Source organism: Somniosus microcephalus, chromosome 13, assembly GCF_052327205.1.
Source record: "Somniosus microcephalus isolate GS21.2 chromosome 13, FLI_Smic_1.0, whole genome shotgun sequence".
NCBI classification, from domain to species: Eukaryota; Metazoa; Chordata; class Chondrichthyes; order Squaliformes; family Somniosidae; genus Somniosus; species Somniosus microcephalus.
In genome coordinates this window covers 1,451,147-1,469,217 of record NC_140999.1, presented here as the reverse complement: position 1 = coordinate 1,469,217, position 18,071 = coordinate 1,451,147, and the positions used below count along the sequence as shown (strand labels likewise).

Genomic DNA, 18,071 nt, shown 5'->3' with positions numbered 1-18,071 from the left:
ACACACAAAAAACTATCACACAGGGAACAGGCCATTCAACCATGGAGCACCCACCAGTACTGTACCCCAGTGTTATACAGTGACAGACCTGTACCCACCAGTACTGTACCCCAGTGTTATATAGTGACAGACCTGTACCCACCAGTACTGCACCCCAGTGTTATTGATGCGCTATCAATTACTCATAAAAGACTGAGAGTTAGAAGAGTAACTAAAGGCTTTTATTGACAACAGAATGGAGGTCTGCCTCGAGTGGTCGACCGGTCCAGGATACAAGGGCTGGGGAGCAGTCACCTTTATACTAGGACCTGTGGGAGGAGTCAGCCGAGGCATGTCCAGGCATGTACACAGTGGAATACAAACAGGACAAACAGGAATACAAACAGTGGTTTACCACATTCACCCCTTGTTTAAAATTGAGTCCGGCGGGGTGAAGTGTATTAAAAGTTAGTGTATTGGAGTCTCTCCGGAGGTCTTGTCTGCCGCTGTGATCGGCGTGGCGACGGCAGGGGTAGTGAAGCTTCCGGCGTCGAGTCCAGCGTAGGCTGTGGCACAGGCGTGTCGTCCTCGTAGATGTCGAGCGGGTCGCGGGGCCCAGGCCTGCCGTCTGCTGGGGCTGGATATCGGATCGTGGGGGGGGGTGGTAGTGGGTAGTGGGTTACTGTGGTCCCCGAGGGTGCAAGGTCTCTTATGGAGACTGTGTCCTCCCGCCCGTCCGGGTATGCGATGTAAGCATACTGGGGGTTGGCGTGGAGGAGGTCGACCCTCTCGACCAGGGGGTCCGTTTTATGTGTCCTCACGTGTCTTCTCAGTAGGACCGGCCCTGGGGACGTCAGCCATGGCGGTAGCGATGTCCCTGATGTGGACTTCCTTGGGAAGACAAACATTTTCTCATGAGGGGTGGCGTTAGTGGCAGTGCAGAGCAGTGACCGAATAGAGTGGAGCGCATCGGGGAGCACATCCTGCCAGCGGGAGGTTGGAAGGCCCCTAGACTTTAAGGCTAGCAGGACGGCCTTCCAAACTGTCGCATTTTCTCTTTCCACCTGTCCGTTCCCCCGGGGGTTGTAACTGGTGGTCCTGCTTGTGGCAATACCCCTAGTTAGCAGGTACTGACGGAGTTCGTCGCTCATAAACGATGAGCCCCGGTCGCTATGGATATAGCTGGGGAAGCCGAACAGGGTGAAGAGGTTGTTCAGACATTTAATGACCGTGGCACTGGTCATGTCCGGGCAGGGGAAGGTGAACGGGAAACGGGAGTACTCATCAATAATATTGAGGAAGTACACATTGCGGTCGGAGGAGGGGAGAGGCTCTTTAAAATCAACGCTCAGGCGCTCGAAGGGGCGAGTGGCTTTTATCAGGTGGGCCCTGTCTGGTCTATAAAAGTGTGGTTTGCACTCAGCGCAGACTTGGCAGTTCCTGGTCATGGTCCTGACCTCCTCAATAGAGTAAGGCAGGTTGCGGGCCTTGATGAGGTGGAAGAACCTGGTGACCCCCGGGTGGCAGAGGTCATTGTGGAGGACCCGTAGTCTATCGATCTGCGCGCTGGCGCAGGTGCCACGCGATAGCGCATCCGGGGGTTCATTTAGCTTCCCGGGCCGGTACAAGATCTCGTAGTTGTAGGTGGAAAGTTCGATTCTCCACCTCAAGATCTTGTCATTTTTGATTTTGCCCCTCTGTTTGTTGTTAAACATAAAAGCAACTGAACGCTGGTCAGTGAGCAGGGTAAATCGTTTTCCGGCCAGGTAGTGCCTCCAATGACGCACAGCCTCCACAATCGCCTGGGCCTCCTTCTCAACAGCGGAGTGTCTGGTCTCCGGGCCTTGGAGGGTTCGTGAAAAGAAGGCCACGGGTCTCCCCGCCTGATTGAGGGTAGCGGCCAGGGCAAAGTCGGACGCGTCGCTTTCCACCTGGAAGGGGATGGATTCGTCCACTGCGTGCATGGTGGCTTTGGCAATGTCCTCCTTGATACGGTGGAAGGCTAAGCGGGCCTCTGCCGTCAAGGGAAAAGGAGGTGGACTTGATCAGCGGACGGGCCTTCTCCGCATAGTAGGGGACCCACTGGGCGTAATAGGAGAAAAACCCTAGGCATCTCTTCAGGGCCTTGAGGCAGTGGGGCAGTGGGAGTTCCATAAGGGGACGCATCCGGTCGGGGTCGGGGCCGATGACTCCGTGTTCCACAACACAGCCAAGGATGGCGAGGCGGTTTGTGCGGAATATGCACTTCTCCTTGTTATATGTCAGGTTTAGGAGTTGGGCGGTGCGGAGGAATTTTTTGAGGTTTGCGTCATGGTCCTGCAAGTCACGGCCGCAGATGGTCACATTGTCCAGATATGGGAAAGTGGCCTGCAACGCATTTTGATCTACCATCCGGTCCATCTCCCTTTGGAAGATGGAGACCCCGTTGGTGACGCCAAAGGGAACCCTAAGGAAGTGGTAGAGGCGGCCGTTTGCCTCAAAGGCAGTGTACTGGCGGTCCTCAGGGCGGATGGGGAGCTGGTGGTACGCTGATTTCAGGTCAATGGTCGAGAAGACGCGGTACTGCGCGATCTGGTTGACCATATCAGCTATACGGGGGAGTGGGTAGGCGTCCAGCAGGGTGTAGCGATTTATTGTCTGGCTGTAGTCGATGACCAGGCGCTGCTTCTCGCTGGTCTTAACGACCACAACCTGGGCTCGCCAGGGGCTGGTGCTGCCCTCAATAATCCCTTCTTTCAGGAGCCGCTCCACTTCGGTTTTAATGAAAACCCTGTCCCCGGCACTGTATCGCCTGCTCTTTGTGGCGATGGGCTTACAGTCGGGGGTGAGGTTAGCAAACAGTGGTGGGGGGGTGACTCTGAGTGTGGAGAGGTTGCACCTGGTGCGCGGCGGGCAATTTGGAAGCTGCTGGCTGCGGACTGTGAGTGGGGGTAGGGGTCCACCGTACGCCATCGTAACACTTTTAAGGTGGCACTGAAAATCTAACCCCAGCAGGACGGCAGCGCAGAGGTCAGGCAGGACCAGAAGTTTAAAATGATCGTACACGGTCCCGTCTACTACGAGTGTCACCACGCAGTAGCCGCCGATGTCCGCCGACTGGGACTCGGAGGCCATAGAAATCCGCTGTTGCGCAGGCAGGACTGGGAGAGAGCAACGCCGCACCGTGTCGGGGTGGATGAAGCTCTCCGTGCTCCCAGAGTCAAAAAGGCAGATTGTATCGTGACCATTTACCTTAATGTCCATTGTGGAACTGGCCAGTTGGTGCGGTCTCGCTTGGTCCAGTGTAACGGATGCCAGCGTAGGGGTCGGTGTGTCGCTGCGGGTATCAGATGAGGCGGTGTCGGGGGCCTGCTGCGTCCCGGCTGTCGTCCAAGATGGCGGCGTCCATGATCCCCATGTGGCTGGAGGCGTCCAAAATGGCTGCTGTACCGGTGATTCGCACACGGCCGGGGAGGTCCAAAATGGCGGCCCGCATGGCCCACACGCGGCGCTGCTGGGGTTCGGGGTGGCTTTGGCCCTGCAGACGCTAGCGTAGTGTCCCTTCTTCCCGCAGCCCGAGCAGATCGCGTTTTTCGCCGGGCAGCGCGCTCTGGGGTGTTTTGCCTGGCCACAGAAGTAGCATTTCTGGCCTTGGGGCACTGCTGTCTGGCCTTGGGACACTGCTGCGGTAGTTGGGCCATTGTTGGGGTGTCGCTGGGGTGGCACGGCGCTATAAGGCGGTCCTACCGTGTCCCAGGCTGTCATTCCCCGCGGCGTCCACGGTGCAGAGGAGTAGGCATCCATGCCCTGGTAGGCTGCATCCAACGATAGTGCGAGTTCAGAGGCCTTGTTGAGGTCGAGGTTACTCTGCTCCAACAGTCGCTGTCGTGTGTAATTGGATCTGTGGCCCGCTACAAAAGCGTCCCGGATAAGTTCCTCTGTGTACACGGCGGCCTTTACATCCTTACAACCACAGGCCTGGCCAAGCACAGACAGTGCCTGAAGGTATTCCACGGTCGATTCCCCAGGTTGTTGTTTACGACTCCCCAGGAGGTGCCTGGCGTACACTTCGTTCACTGGGCGCGTGTACTGGTCCTTGAGGAGCTTGATAGCATCCGCGTACGAGGTCGCGTCTTGGATAACCGAGTACACTCGGTGGTTCACTTTGGAGGTCAGGACATCCAGTTTGTCCTCGTCCGATTTGATTGCTTCGGAGGCGGTCAGGAATTTTTCGAAACACTTAAGCCAGTGAGTAAACTTGGTGGATGAGTCCGCCTCCCGATGATCTAAGTCCAGGCATGCTGGTGTGAGGATCTTCTCCATTATAAAAATGTTGTTAATAAAATTGATGCGCTATCAATTACTCATAAAAGACTGAGAGTTAGAAGAGTAACTAAAGGCTTTTATTAACAACAGAATGGAGGTCTGCCTCGAGTGGTCGACCGGTCCAGGATACAAGGGCTGGGGAGCAGTCACCTTTATACTAGGACCTGTGGGAGGAGTCAGCCGAGGCATGTCCAGGCATGTACACAGTGGAATACAAACAGGACAAACAGGAATACAAACAGTGGTTTACCACAGTTATATAGTGACAGACCTGTACCCACCAGTACTGCACCCCAGTGTTATATAGTGACAGACCTGTACCCACCAGTACTGTACCCCAGTGTTATACAGTGACAGACCTGTACCCACCAGTACTGTACCCCAGTGTTATATAGTGACAGACCTGTACCCACCAGTACTGCATCCCAGTGTTATATAGTGACAGACCTGTACCCACCAGTACTGTACCCCAGTGTTATATAGTGACAGACCTGTACCCACCAGTACTGTACCCCAGTGTTATACAGTGACAGACCTGTACCCACCAGTACTGTACCCCAGTGTTATATAGTGACAGACCTGTACCCACCAGTACTGCACCCCAGTGTTATATAGTGACAGACCTGTACCCACCAGTACTGCACCCCAGTGTTATATAGTGACAGACCTGTACCCACCAGTACCGTACCCCAGTGTTATACAGTGACAGACCTGTACCCACCAGTGCTGTACCCCAGTGTTATATAGTGACAGACCTGTACCCACCAGTACTGTACCCCAGTGTTATAGTGACAGACCTGTACCCACCAGTACTGCACCCCAGTGTTATATAGTGACAGACCTGTACCCACCAGTACTGTACCCCAGTGTTATATAGTGACAGACCTGTACCCACCAGTACTGTGCCCCAGTGTTATACAGTGACAGACCTGTACCCACCAGTACTGCACCCCAGTGTTATACAGTGACAGGCCTGTACCAACCAGTACTGTACCCGTGTTATACAGTGACAGACCTGTACCCACCAGTACTGTACCCCAGTGTTATACAGTGACAGACCTGTACCCACCAGCACTGTACCCATGTTATACAGTGACAGACCTGTACCCACCAGTACTGTACCGCAGTGTTATACAGTGACAGACCTGTACCCACCAGTACTGTACCCCAGTGTTATACAGTGACAGACCTGTACCCACCAGTGCTGTGCCGCAGTGTTATATAGTGACGGGCCTGTACCCACCAGTGCTGTACCCCAGTGTTATACAGTGACAGAGCTGTACCCACCAGTCCTGTACCCCAGTGTTATACAGCGACAGACCTGTACCCACCAGTACTGCACCCCAGTGTTATACAGTGACAGACCTGTACCCACCAGTACTGTACCCCAGTGTTATACAGTGACAGACCTGTACCCACCAGTACTGTGCCCCAGTGTTATACAGTGACAGACCTGTACCCACCAGTACTGTACCCCAGTGTTATACAGTGACAGACCTGTACCCACCAGTACTGTACCCCAGTGTTATACAGTGACAGACCTGTACCCACCAGTACTGTACCCCAGTGTTATACAGTGACAGACCTGTACCCACCAGTACTGTACCCTAGTGTTATACAGTGACAGACCTGTACCCACCAGTACTGTACCCCAGTGTTACACAGTGACATACCTCTACCCACCAGTACTGTACCCCAGTGTTATACAGTGACAGACCTGTCCCCACCAGTACGGTACCCCAGTGTTATACAGTGAATGACCTGTACCCACCAGTACTGTACCCCAGTGTTATACAGCGACAGACCTGTACCCACCAGTACTATACCCCAGTTTTATACAGCAACAGACGTGTACCCACCAGTGCGGTACCCCAGTGTTACAGTGAGAGACCTGTACCCACCAGTACTGTACCCCAGTGTTATACAGTGACAGACCTGTACCCACCAGTACTGTACCCCAGTGTTATACATTGACAGACCTGTACCCACCAGTGCTGTACCCCAGTGTTATACAGTGACAGACCTGTACCCTCCAGAACGGTATCCCAGTGTTATACAGGGACAGACCTGTACCCACCAGTACTGTACCCGTTATACAGTGACAGACCTGTACCCACCAGTACTGTACCCCAGTGTTATAGTGTGACAGACCTGTACCCGCCAGTACTGTACCCCAGTGTTATACAGTGATAGACCTGTACCCACCAGTACTGTACCCGTGTTATACAGTGACAGACCTGTACCCACCAGTACTGTACCCCAGTGTTATACAGTGACAGACCTGTACCCACCAGTACTGTACCCCAGTGTTATACATTGATAGACCTGTACCCACCAGTGCTGTACCCAGTGTTATACAGTGACAGACCTGTACCCACCAGTACTGTACCCCAGTGTTATACAGTGACAGACCTGTACCCCAGTGTTAGTGACAGACCTGCACCCACCAGTACTGTACCCCAGTGTTATACATTGACAGACCTGTACCCTCCAGAACGGTACCCCAGTGTTATACACTGACAGACCTGTACCCACCTGTACTGTACCCCAGTGTTACAGTGACAGACCTGTACCCACCAGTACTGTACCCGTGTTACACAGTGACTGACCCGTACCCACCAGTACTATACCCCAGTGTTATACAGTGACAGACCTGTACCCACTAGTACTGTACGCGTGTTATATAGACAGACGTGTACCCACCAGTACTGTACCCCAGTGTTATACAGTGACAGACCTGTACCCACCAGTACTGTACCCCAGTGTTACACAGTGACAGACCTGTACCCACCAGTGCTGTACCCCAGTGTTATACAGTGACAGACCTGTACCCACCAGTACTGCACCCCAGTGTTATACAGTGACAGGCCTGTACCAACCAGTACTGTACCCGTGTTATACAGTGACAGACCTGTACCCACCAGTACTGTACCCCAGTGTTATACAGTGACAGACCTGTACCCACCAGCACTGTACCCATGTTATACAGTGACAGACCTGTACCCACCAGTACTGTACCGCAGTGTTATACAGTGACAGACCTGTACCCACCAGTACTGTACCCCAGTGTTATACAGTGACAGACCTGTACCCACCAGTGCTGTGCCGCAGTGTTATATAGTGACAGACCTGTACCCACCAGTACTGCACCCCAGTGTTATACAGTGACAGGCCTGTACCAACCAGTACTGTACCCGTGTTATACAGTGACAGACCTGTACCCACCAGTACTGTACCCGTGTTATACAGTGACAGACCTGTACCCACCAGCACTGTACCCATGTTATACAGTGACAGACCTGTACCCACCAGTACTGTACCGCAGTGTTATACAGTGACAGACCTGTACCCACCAGTACTGTACCCCAGTGTTATACAGTGACAGACCTGTACCCACCAGTGCTGTGCCGCAGTGTTATATAGTGACGGGCCTGTACCCACCAGTGCTGTACCCCAGTGTTATACAGTGACAGAGCTGTACCCACCAGTCCTGTACCCCAGTGTTATACAGCGACAGACCTGTACCCACCAGTACTGCACCCCAGTGTTATACAGTGACAGACCTGTACCCACCAGTACTGTACCCCAGTGTTATACAGTGACAGACCTGTACCCACCAGTACTGTGCCCCAGTGTTATACAGTGACAGACCTGTACCCACCAGTACTGTACCCCAGTGTTATACAGTGACAGACCTGTACCCACCAGTACTGTACCCCAGTGTTATACAGTGACAGACCTGTACCCACCAGTACTGTACCCCAGTGTTATACAGTGACAGACCTGTACCCACCAGTACTGTACCCTAGTGTTATACAGTGACATACCTCTACCCACCAGTACTGTACCCCAGTGTTATACAGTGACAGACCTGTCCCCACCAGTACGGTACCCCAGTGTTATACAGTGAATGACCTGTACCCACCAGTACTGTACCCCAGTGTTATACAGCGACAGACCTGTACCCACCAGTACTGTACCCCAGTTTTATACAGCAACAGACGTGTACCCACCAGTACTGTACCCGTGTTATACAGTGATAGACCTGTACCCACCAGTACTGTACCCCAGTGTCATACAGTGAATGACCTGTACCCACCAGTACTATACCCCAGTGTTATACAGTGACAGACCTGTACCCACCAGTACTGTACCCCAGTGTTATACAGTGACAGACCTGTACCCACCAGTACGGTACCCCAGTGTTACACAGTGACAGACCTGTACCCACCAGTACGGTACCCCAGTGTTAGTGACAGACCTGTACCCACCAGTGCGGTACCCCAGTGTTACAGTGAGAGACCTGTACCCACCAGTACTGTACCCCAGTGTTATACAGTGACAGACCTGTACCCACCAGTGCTGTACCCCAGTGTTATACAGTGACAGACCTGTACCCTCCAGAACGGTATCCCAGTGTTATACAGGGACAGACCTGTACCCACCAGTACTGTACCCGTTATACAGTGACAGACCTGTACCCACCAGTACTGTACCCCAGTGTTATAGTGTGACAGACCTGTACCCGCCAGTACTGTACCCCAGTGTTATACAGTGATAGACCTGTACCCACCAGTACTGTACCCGTGTTATACAGTGACAGACCTGTACCCACCAGTACTGTACCCCAGTGTTATACAGTGACAGACCTGTACCCACCAGTACTGTACCCCAGTGTTATACATTGATAGACCTGTACCCACCAGTGCTGTACCCCAGTGTTATACAGTGACAGACCTGTACCCACCAGTACTGTACCCCAGTGTTATACAGTGACAGACCTGTACCCCAGTGTTAGTGACAGACCTGCACCCACCAGTACTGTACCCCAGTGTTATACATTGACAGACCTGTACCCTCCAGAACGGTACCCCAGTGTTATACACTGACAGACCTGTACCCACCTGTACTGTACCCCAGTGTTACAGTGACAGACCTGTACCCACCAGTACTGTACCCGTGTTACACAGTGACTGACCCGTACCCACCAGTACTATACCCCAGTGTTATACAGTGACAGACCTGTACCCACTAGTACTGTACGCGTGTTATATAGACAGACCTGTACCCACCAGTACTGTACCCGTGTTATACAGCGACAGACGTGTACCCACCAGTACTGTACCCCAGTGTTATACAGTGACAGACCTGTACCCACCAGTACTGTACCCCAGTGTTATACAGTGACAGACCTGTACCCACCAGTGCTGTACCCCAGTGTTATACAGTGACAGACCTGTACCCTCCAGAACGGTACCCCAGTGTTATACACTGACAGACCTGTACCCACCAGCACTGCACCCCAGTGTTATAGTGACAGACCTGTACCCACCAGTACTGCACCCCAGTGTTATACAGTGACAGACCTGTACCCACCAGTGCTGTACCCCAGTGTTATACAGTGACAGACCTGTACCCACCAGTACTGTACCCGTGTTATAGTGACAGACCTGTACCCACCAGTACTGTACCCCAGTTATAGAGTGAGAGGCCTGTACCCGCCAGTACTGTACCCCAGTGTTATAGTGTGACAGACCTGTACCCGCCAGTACTGTACCCCAGTGTTATACAGTGACAGACCTGTACCCACCAGTACTGTACCCCAGTGTTATACAGTGACAGACCTGTACCCACAGGTACTGTACCCCAGTGTTATACAGTGACAGACCTGTACCCACCAGTACTGTACCCCAGTTATAAAGTGACAGACCTGTACCCACCAGTACTGTACCCCAGTGTTATACAGTGACAGACCTGTCCCCACCAGTACTGTACCCCAGTATTATACAGTGACAGACCTGTACCCACCAGTACTGTACCCCAGTGTTATACAGTGACAAACCTGTACCCACCAGTACTGTACCCGTGTTATACAGTGACAGACCTGTACCCACCAGTCCTGTACCCCAGTGTTATGCAGTGACAGACCTGTCCCCACCAGTACTGTACCCGTGTTACATAGTGACAGACCTGTCCCCACCAGTACTGTACCCCAGTGTTATACAGTGACAGACTTGTACCCACCAGGACTGTACCCCAGTGTTATACAGTGACAGACCTGTACCCACCAGCACTGTACCCCAGTGTTATACAGTGACAGACCTGTACCCACCAGTACTGTACCCCAGTGTTATACAGTGACAGACCTGTACCCACCAGTACTGTACCCCAGTGTTATACAGTGACAGACCTGTACCCACCAGTACTGTACCCCAGTGTTATACAGTGACAGACCTGTACCCACCAGTACTGTACCCGTGTTATACAGTGACAGACCTGTACCCACCAGTACTGTACCCCAGTGTTATACAGTGACAGACCTGTACCCACCAGCACTGTACCCCAGTGTTATACAGCGACAGACCTGTACCCACCAGTACTGTACCCCAGTGTTATACAGTGACAGGCCTGTACCCACCAGTACTGTACCCGTGTTATACAGTGACAGACCTGAACCCACCAGTACTGTATCCCAGTGTTATACAGTGACAGACCTGTACCCACCAGTACTGTACCCGTGTTATACAGTGACAGACCTGTACCCACCAGCACTGTACCCCAGTGTTATACAGTGACAGACCTGTACCCACCAGTACTGTATCCCAGTGTTACACAGTAACGGACCTGTACCCACCAGTACGGTACCCCAGTGTTAGTGACAGACCTGTACCCACCAGTGCGGTACCACAGTGTTACAGTGAGAGACCTGTACCCACCAGTACTGTACCCCAGTGTCATACATTGACAGACCTGTACCCACCAGTACTGTACCCGTGTTATACAGTGACAGACCTGTACCCACCAGTACTGTACCCCAGTGTTATACATTGACAGACCTGTACCCACCAGTGCTGTACCCCAGTGTTATACAGTAACAGACCTGTACCCACCAGTACTGTACCCCAGTGTTATACAGTGACTGACCTGTACCCACCAGTACTGTACCCCAGTGTTATACAGTGACTGACCTGTACCCACCAGTGCTGTACCCCAGTGTTATAGAGTAACAGACCTGTACCCACCAGTACTGTACTCCAGTGTTATACATTGACAGACCTGTACCCACCAGTACTGTACCCCAGTGTTATACTGTGACAGACCTGTACCCTCCAGAACGGTACCCCAGTGTTATACACTGACAGACCTGTACCCACCAGCACTGCACCCCAGTTGTAAAGTCTGTGGGTTGTGCAGTTAATAACAACACAGACTTCAGGAGTAACAAACAAACAGGTCTTTACTATTCGAAGGTCAGGGCGAATCTGCCCCAGCAATCCTGCCACAACACTTATATACTGGTGTGGTGGTCACTGTCGGTATTACAGTATACAGAAGCCAAACAAGTCGTGCCACACTTAAAGTAGTTCCCTTAAAGGTGAACGGTTACATACAATAATTTGCTTAAGGGTAGACGGGTACATACACTACAATCCTCCCTTTTTAGCTTTCAACATACTGAGTCCATAGTGGACATACATTATCACATATATATATATACAGATTTATTTAAGACAGTTCATAGATTCAGTCTTTCGGGAGGTTTCCGGATTCTGTCCGGGTAACGCCGCAGTGGTGTCGTCATTCCAAGCGGGCTAGTAGGTGTTTCTGGTAAAGTTGAATCGGCTCGAAGCACAGTGTCAGGTTCCTCTGACTCCAGAACTACCAGATCGGACGTAGGTGTTCTGGGTAACTCAGTCTCAACCTTATCCGGGTAAGGTGGTGAAGTCGGGGGCCCATTTGTGGCGGACCCTATGATCTGGTCAACATGGCGCCTTATTATATTGTCTCCAATGTCCACAGTGTACATCAACGGGCCTAGCCTTTTTCCAATCGTTCCAGGCTGCCATTTCTCAGTACGATAGTCCCGGGCCAAAACTCGTTGACCGGTCTGGAAGGATCTAGTGGCCCTTTCGTTCATGCCCTGGAATTGCCGGTTCTCTACGTCCCTTCTGACGTTTGGTTTGAGTAAATCCAGCTGACATCGTAGGCGTAGGCGTCTATTACAAAACATCATCGCGGGAGTTTGATTTGTGACCGCATGGGTTGCATTTCGGTATGCCAACAAAAAACTATCCACCTTATGCTGTAAACTTATGTCTTCATTACTCATGGCCTTTACGGCCTTCTTGAAGGTCTGGACAAACCTTTCAGCCAATCCATTGGAGGCGGGATGGTATGGGGCTGACGTGTAATGTTTAACCCCATTGCTCTTTAAGAATTTCTTAAATTCCTCAGATACAAATTGCGGTCCATTGTCAGAACAGATCTGTTCTGGCAGGCCATTCCGAGCAAACATCTTAACACCGTGATGGTTTTTTCCGTCGTGGTGGTGGTCATCTTAATTACTTCTGGCCACTTGGAGTGGGCATCTACCGCTATTAGGAACATCGAGTCCATAAATGGACCAGCAAAGTCGATGTGTACTCTTTGCCAGGGAGATGAGGGCCACTCCCATGGGTGCAGAGGAGCCTGTGGTGGCGCATTCTGAACCCTCTGACATCCTAGGCAATTCTTCGTGATCTCCTCTATGTCCCCATCGATGCCTGGCCACCACACAAACGCCCTTGCTAGATTCTTCATCTTTACGCCACCCAGGTGTCCTTCGTGCAGCTCCTTGAGTACCTTCTTTTGGAGTTTGGGTGGAATCACCACTCTAGACCCACACATCAGGGTTCCTCGACACACTGACAGTTGTTCTTTCCTCTGTGAGAATGCTTGCAGTGTTGGTTCGCACTGTGCTGGCCATCCCTCCACCGTTAAATCATAGACTCGTGAAAGAGTCGGGTCATTCCTTGTCTCATTCTCAATCATTGAGTTTGTTATCGGCAGACACTCCACTATTGATGAGTGGAACAACTCTACTGGGTCCACTGTCCTCGCTTCTTCTACCATCGGCAATGGCAAGCGCGATAGCCCATCAGCGTTTCCATGCTGTTTGGACCGTTTGTATTCAATATCATACTGGTGTGCCCCAAGTAAATCTGACCATCTTTGTAACCTTTGTGCCGTCATGGTAGAAACGGCCTTGTTTGGGTTGAATATGGACACCAACGGCTGGTGGTCCGTCAGCAATGTGAAACTCTTACACTGCAGGTAATGGTTGAATTTCTTCACGCCCCACACAAGACTGAGGGCCTCCCTATCTATCTGGGCGTAATTTCGTTCCGCTGGTGTCAATGATCGGGACGCGAATGCCACCGGCCTTTCCAAGCCATTTGGTAGTCTGTGCGAAAGTACTGCCCCAATTCCGTACGGGGAAGCATCACAAGCTAGCCGAAGGGGTAATGCTGGGTTGAAATGAGCCAACACTTCTTCAGAGGTAATCAACTCCTTGCTCCTGCGAAAAGCCTTTTTGCATTCTTCACTCCACCTCCATGGTGTTTCTTTCCGCAACAGCTCATTTAGCGGATGCAGCACCGTAGATAAATTTGGCAGAAACTTGTGATAATAATTAATCAACCCCAAGAATGACCTTAGCTGTGACACGTTTCCTGGAGCGGGGGCCTTCACGACCGCTTCTATCTTTTCCGGTGACTTATGTAGTCCCTCTCGGTCAATGACATGACCGCAGTATGAGATCCGTTTTTGGAAGAACTCACACTTCTTGCGATTAACCCGAAGGCCATACTCCTTCAACCTGGTGAGTACCAGTTTCAAATTCGTGAGGTGTTCTTCCTCATCTTTTCCCGTGATTAGAATATCATCTAAGTAGCACTGCGTGCTTGGAATTCCTTGTAACACCTGTTCCATGGCCCTCTGCCAAATTGCTGGCGCCGAAGCTACTCCAAAGACCAGTCTATTATAGCGATACAAGCCTCTGTGAGTGTTGATGGTGAGGTATTGGCGTGACTCTTCCTCAACCTCCATCTGTAAATATGCCTGAGCCAAGTCTATCTTCGTGAAGTGCTTCCCTCCAGCCAATGAAGCAAAAATATCTTCAATCCGCGGAAGCGGGTATTGTACCGTGTGAAGTACCGGATTCACTGTGATCTTGAAATCTCCACAGATACGGACCTTCCCCGGTCCCCCTGGCTTATTACTTGGTGAGGATTTCATGACGGGAACAATGGGCGTGGCCCACTCACTCCAGTCTACTTTTGACAGAACCCCTGATCGTTCAAGTTCTTCTAGTTCTGCCTCTACTGCTGGTCGTATTGCGTACGGTACCGATCTGGCCTTAAAAAACTTTGGGCTTGCATGTTCTGCAATCTTGACCTTTGCTTTAATACCTCGCAGCGTTCCCAGTCCTTGCTGGAATACCTCTTTAGCTTCGTCTAATATTCTGGACAACCGTTCAGGTTTGACATCCTCTTTTTCGGACTCCACCGTCATGGTGTTTAGTGCATGCCAGTCCATCTTTATTTTTCGGATCCACTCTCGTCCCAGAAGTGGTGGACCTCCCTCAGGCAACACATACAGATCTAACCGGTGGTGAACTTTATCCTGGTATCTCACCTTAACCTCTAGTTTTCCGATGGGGAATACTTTGTGCCCCGTGTATGTCTGCAGCACTAGATCCGTATTCCGTAGTGGAATATGCTTGAAAAACTTTTTATAGTCATGCTTATTCATGACAGTCAACGCCGATCCGGTGTCTACTTCCATTTTTACTTGGACCTTCTCAATCTGTAACGTTATCCAAATAGTTTGTCGGTCGGCTTCATTGCTCACGTTGTGGATTCTCAGACTGTCCAGTCCTTTGTGTTTGGAGTGTGAGTCCGACTTCTGTTCCTTCAGACTCTTCCTAGTCGCCTCTTGTACCTTTCTGTACCATTTTTGTGAGGACTCGTCATTGTTGTACGTCGTTCCTGACCGGCACACTTTAGCTATGTGCCCGATCTTGCCACATTTCCGGCATTCTTGGTTTTTACCCCAGCAACGCTTCTGGTCGTGTGTTGTCTTCCCACAACGATAGCATTTCGTAGTCCTCGAGGTGATGTGGTCCACCCCTAGTGCCACCGCCTTCCGCTGCATTACCGCCGTTCCTTTTGCTGCGGCTTCGTATGATGCGGCTATAAGGACAGCCCTGTCAAGTGTGAGGTTGTTCTCTTCCAGTAGTCACTTTTGCGTCCCTTCTTTGGACAATCCACATACGAACTTGTCTCGCAGTGCCTCTGTCAGATCCCCTCCGAACTGGCAGTGTTTCGCTAGCCTCCGCAGTTCGACCAAGTATTCCGCGTTGCTTTCGTCTTTCTTCTGCGTTCTCGCATAGAATCTGAATCGTTCAGCCAGCTTCAACGGTGTGGGGTTCAAGTGATCCTTCAGCACCGCTACTATATCCTCGAAAGTCTGATCCGCCGGTTTAGCTGGAGAGAGAAGATGTTTCAACAACCCGAATGTTTTCGCACCCATCATGTTAAGTAAGGTTGCAGCTTTTTCCTCCTTAGCTATTTTGTTAGCCTTACAATGTATCTCAATACGTTCCACGTACGTGGGCCAGTCTTCTATTTCGGAGTTAAAATCGTTGCTGTCCCCACGCTTAGGCATCTTCCTTTCTTTGGGTACAACACAAATATTTCTTTAAATTCTTATGTATTTTTTTTTTCTAAGATGGCGGCTTTTCCCGCGAATTTGGCAGTTTCCCGCTCTTCCTTTCTCTCCCCGCCCACTTCAATGGCGGTTTCCCGCGTTTCTTCCTGGTGGAAGGGGTACGCTTTCCCCGCAGCGGACAGGTTCAGCCGCTGGGCTGGCTCTCGCACAGCTCCCCCTACGCGGCTGTCTTCTCCTCCCGCCCGCACGGCTCTACCGGCGCTGGGTACACACCGTTAACGGAGGACAGTTCAGCCGCTGGACTGGCTCTCGCGCAGTCTCTCACCCTGTTTTCGGCTGTGTCTCTCTCCCACTCCCTCACGTTCGGTTTTGCCGGCTCTGAGTACCCCGTTGGTGGAGAACAGCTCAGCCGCTGGACTGGCTCCTCGCAGTCTCTCTCTCCGCCCCCGGCTCTCACCCGCACGGTTCCCGTTCGCCTCCCCAGCCCTCTCGCAGACCAGTGTTTCCCTCCCCGGCTGCGGCTGGGTTTCTCTTCCCGCGCCTACTCGCAGGCTCAGCGCTTCGTGGCTGCGGTCGCTGCCCGGATTTTTCCCGCCGATCGCGGTCCGGCTGTCACCCGACGCCGTTGGACCCGACTTCTGACCGGCTCAGCTCCCCCTCGACCGAGGTCGAGTGCTCTGCCCTTATCCTCCGGATACTTCTACACTTTCCCCTACTCACAGTCTCTTCGGCCGCCTTGTTTCCAGCTGATCGGCTCACTCTGTACCGTGGTAGAACGGTAGTCAGTGCCTGTTGCTAATGGAAGCTTTTGTTGCTAAAGTCTTCCTCCTTCCTCCTGCTGCAGCCTTGTGTTTTCTTCCAGCAGCACGACGAGGGCGGTTGCCTCTCTTCGACGCTCTTCTTGCTTTGGTAATCTTGCCGCAGGGTACGATCGGACTCGTCGCCACTGTAAAGTCTGTGGGTTGTGCAGTTAATAACGACACAGACTTCAGGAGTAACAAACAAACAGGTCTTTACTATTCGAAGGTCCGGGCGAATCTGCCCCAGTTATCCTGTCACAACACTTATATACTGGTGTGGTCACTGTCGGTATTACAGTATACAGAAGCCAAACAAGTAGTGCCACACCTAAAGTAGTTCCCTTAAAGGTGAACGGTCACATTCAATAGTTCCCTTAAAGATAGACGGGTACATACACTACACCAGTGTTATACAGTGACAGACCTGTACCCACCAGTACTGTACCCCAGTGTTAGTGACAGACCTGTACCCACCAGTACTGTACCCCAGTGTTATACAGTGACAGACCTGTACCCACCAGTACTGTACCCCAGTGTTAGTGACAGACCTGTGCCCACCAGTACTGTACCCCAGTGTTATACAGTGACAGACCTGTACCCACCAGTACTGTACCCCAGTGTTATACAGTGACAGACCTGTACCCACCAGTGCTGTACCCGAGTGTTATACAGCGACAGACCTGTACCCACCAGTACTGTACCCGTGTTATACAGTGACAGACCTGTACCCACCAGTGCTGTACCCCAGTGTTATAGTGACAGACCTGTACCCACCAGTAATGTACCCGTGTTACAGTGACAGACCTGTACCCACCAGTACTGTACCCCAGTGTTATACAGTGACAGAGCTGTACCCACCAGTGCTGTACCCCAGTGTTATACAGTGAATGACCTGTACCCACCAGTGCTGTACCCCAGTGTTACACAGTGACAGACCTGTACCCACCAGTACTGTACCCGTGTTATAGTGACAGACCTGTACCCACCAGTACTGTACCCCAGTTATACAGTGAGAGACCTGTACCCGCCAGTACTGTACCCCAGTGTTATAGTGTGACAGACCTGTACCCGCCAGTACTGTACCCCAGTGTTATACAGTGACAGACCTGTACCCACCAGTACTGTACTCCAGTGTTATACAGTGACAGACCTGTACCCACCAGTACTGTACCCCAGTTATAAAGTGACAGACCTGTACCCACCAGTACTGTACCCCAGTGTTATACAGTGACAGACCTGTACCCACCAGTACTGTACCCCAGTGTCATACAGTGCCAGACCTGTACCCACCAGTACTGTACCCGTGTTATACAGTGACAGACCTGTACCCACCAGTACTGTACCCCAGTGTTAGTGACAGACCTGTACCCACCAGTACTGTACCCCAGTGTTATACAGTGACAGATCTGTCCCCACCAGTACTGTACCCCAGTGTTATACAGTGACAGACCTGTCCCCACCAGTACTGTACCCGTGTTACATAGTGACAGACCTGTC

The 18,071-nt window shown here is 51.7% G+C and overlaps 1 protein-coding gene across 1 annotated transcript in view; it reads right to left on the bottom strand.

Annotated features, from left to right (window-relative positions):
• Window positions 1-18,071, bottom strand: part of kxd1 (KxDL motif containing 1) — a 46,325-nt gene that overhangs the window by 8,951 nt on the left and 19,303 nt on the right. The window lies entirely within an intron of this gene.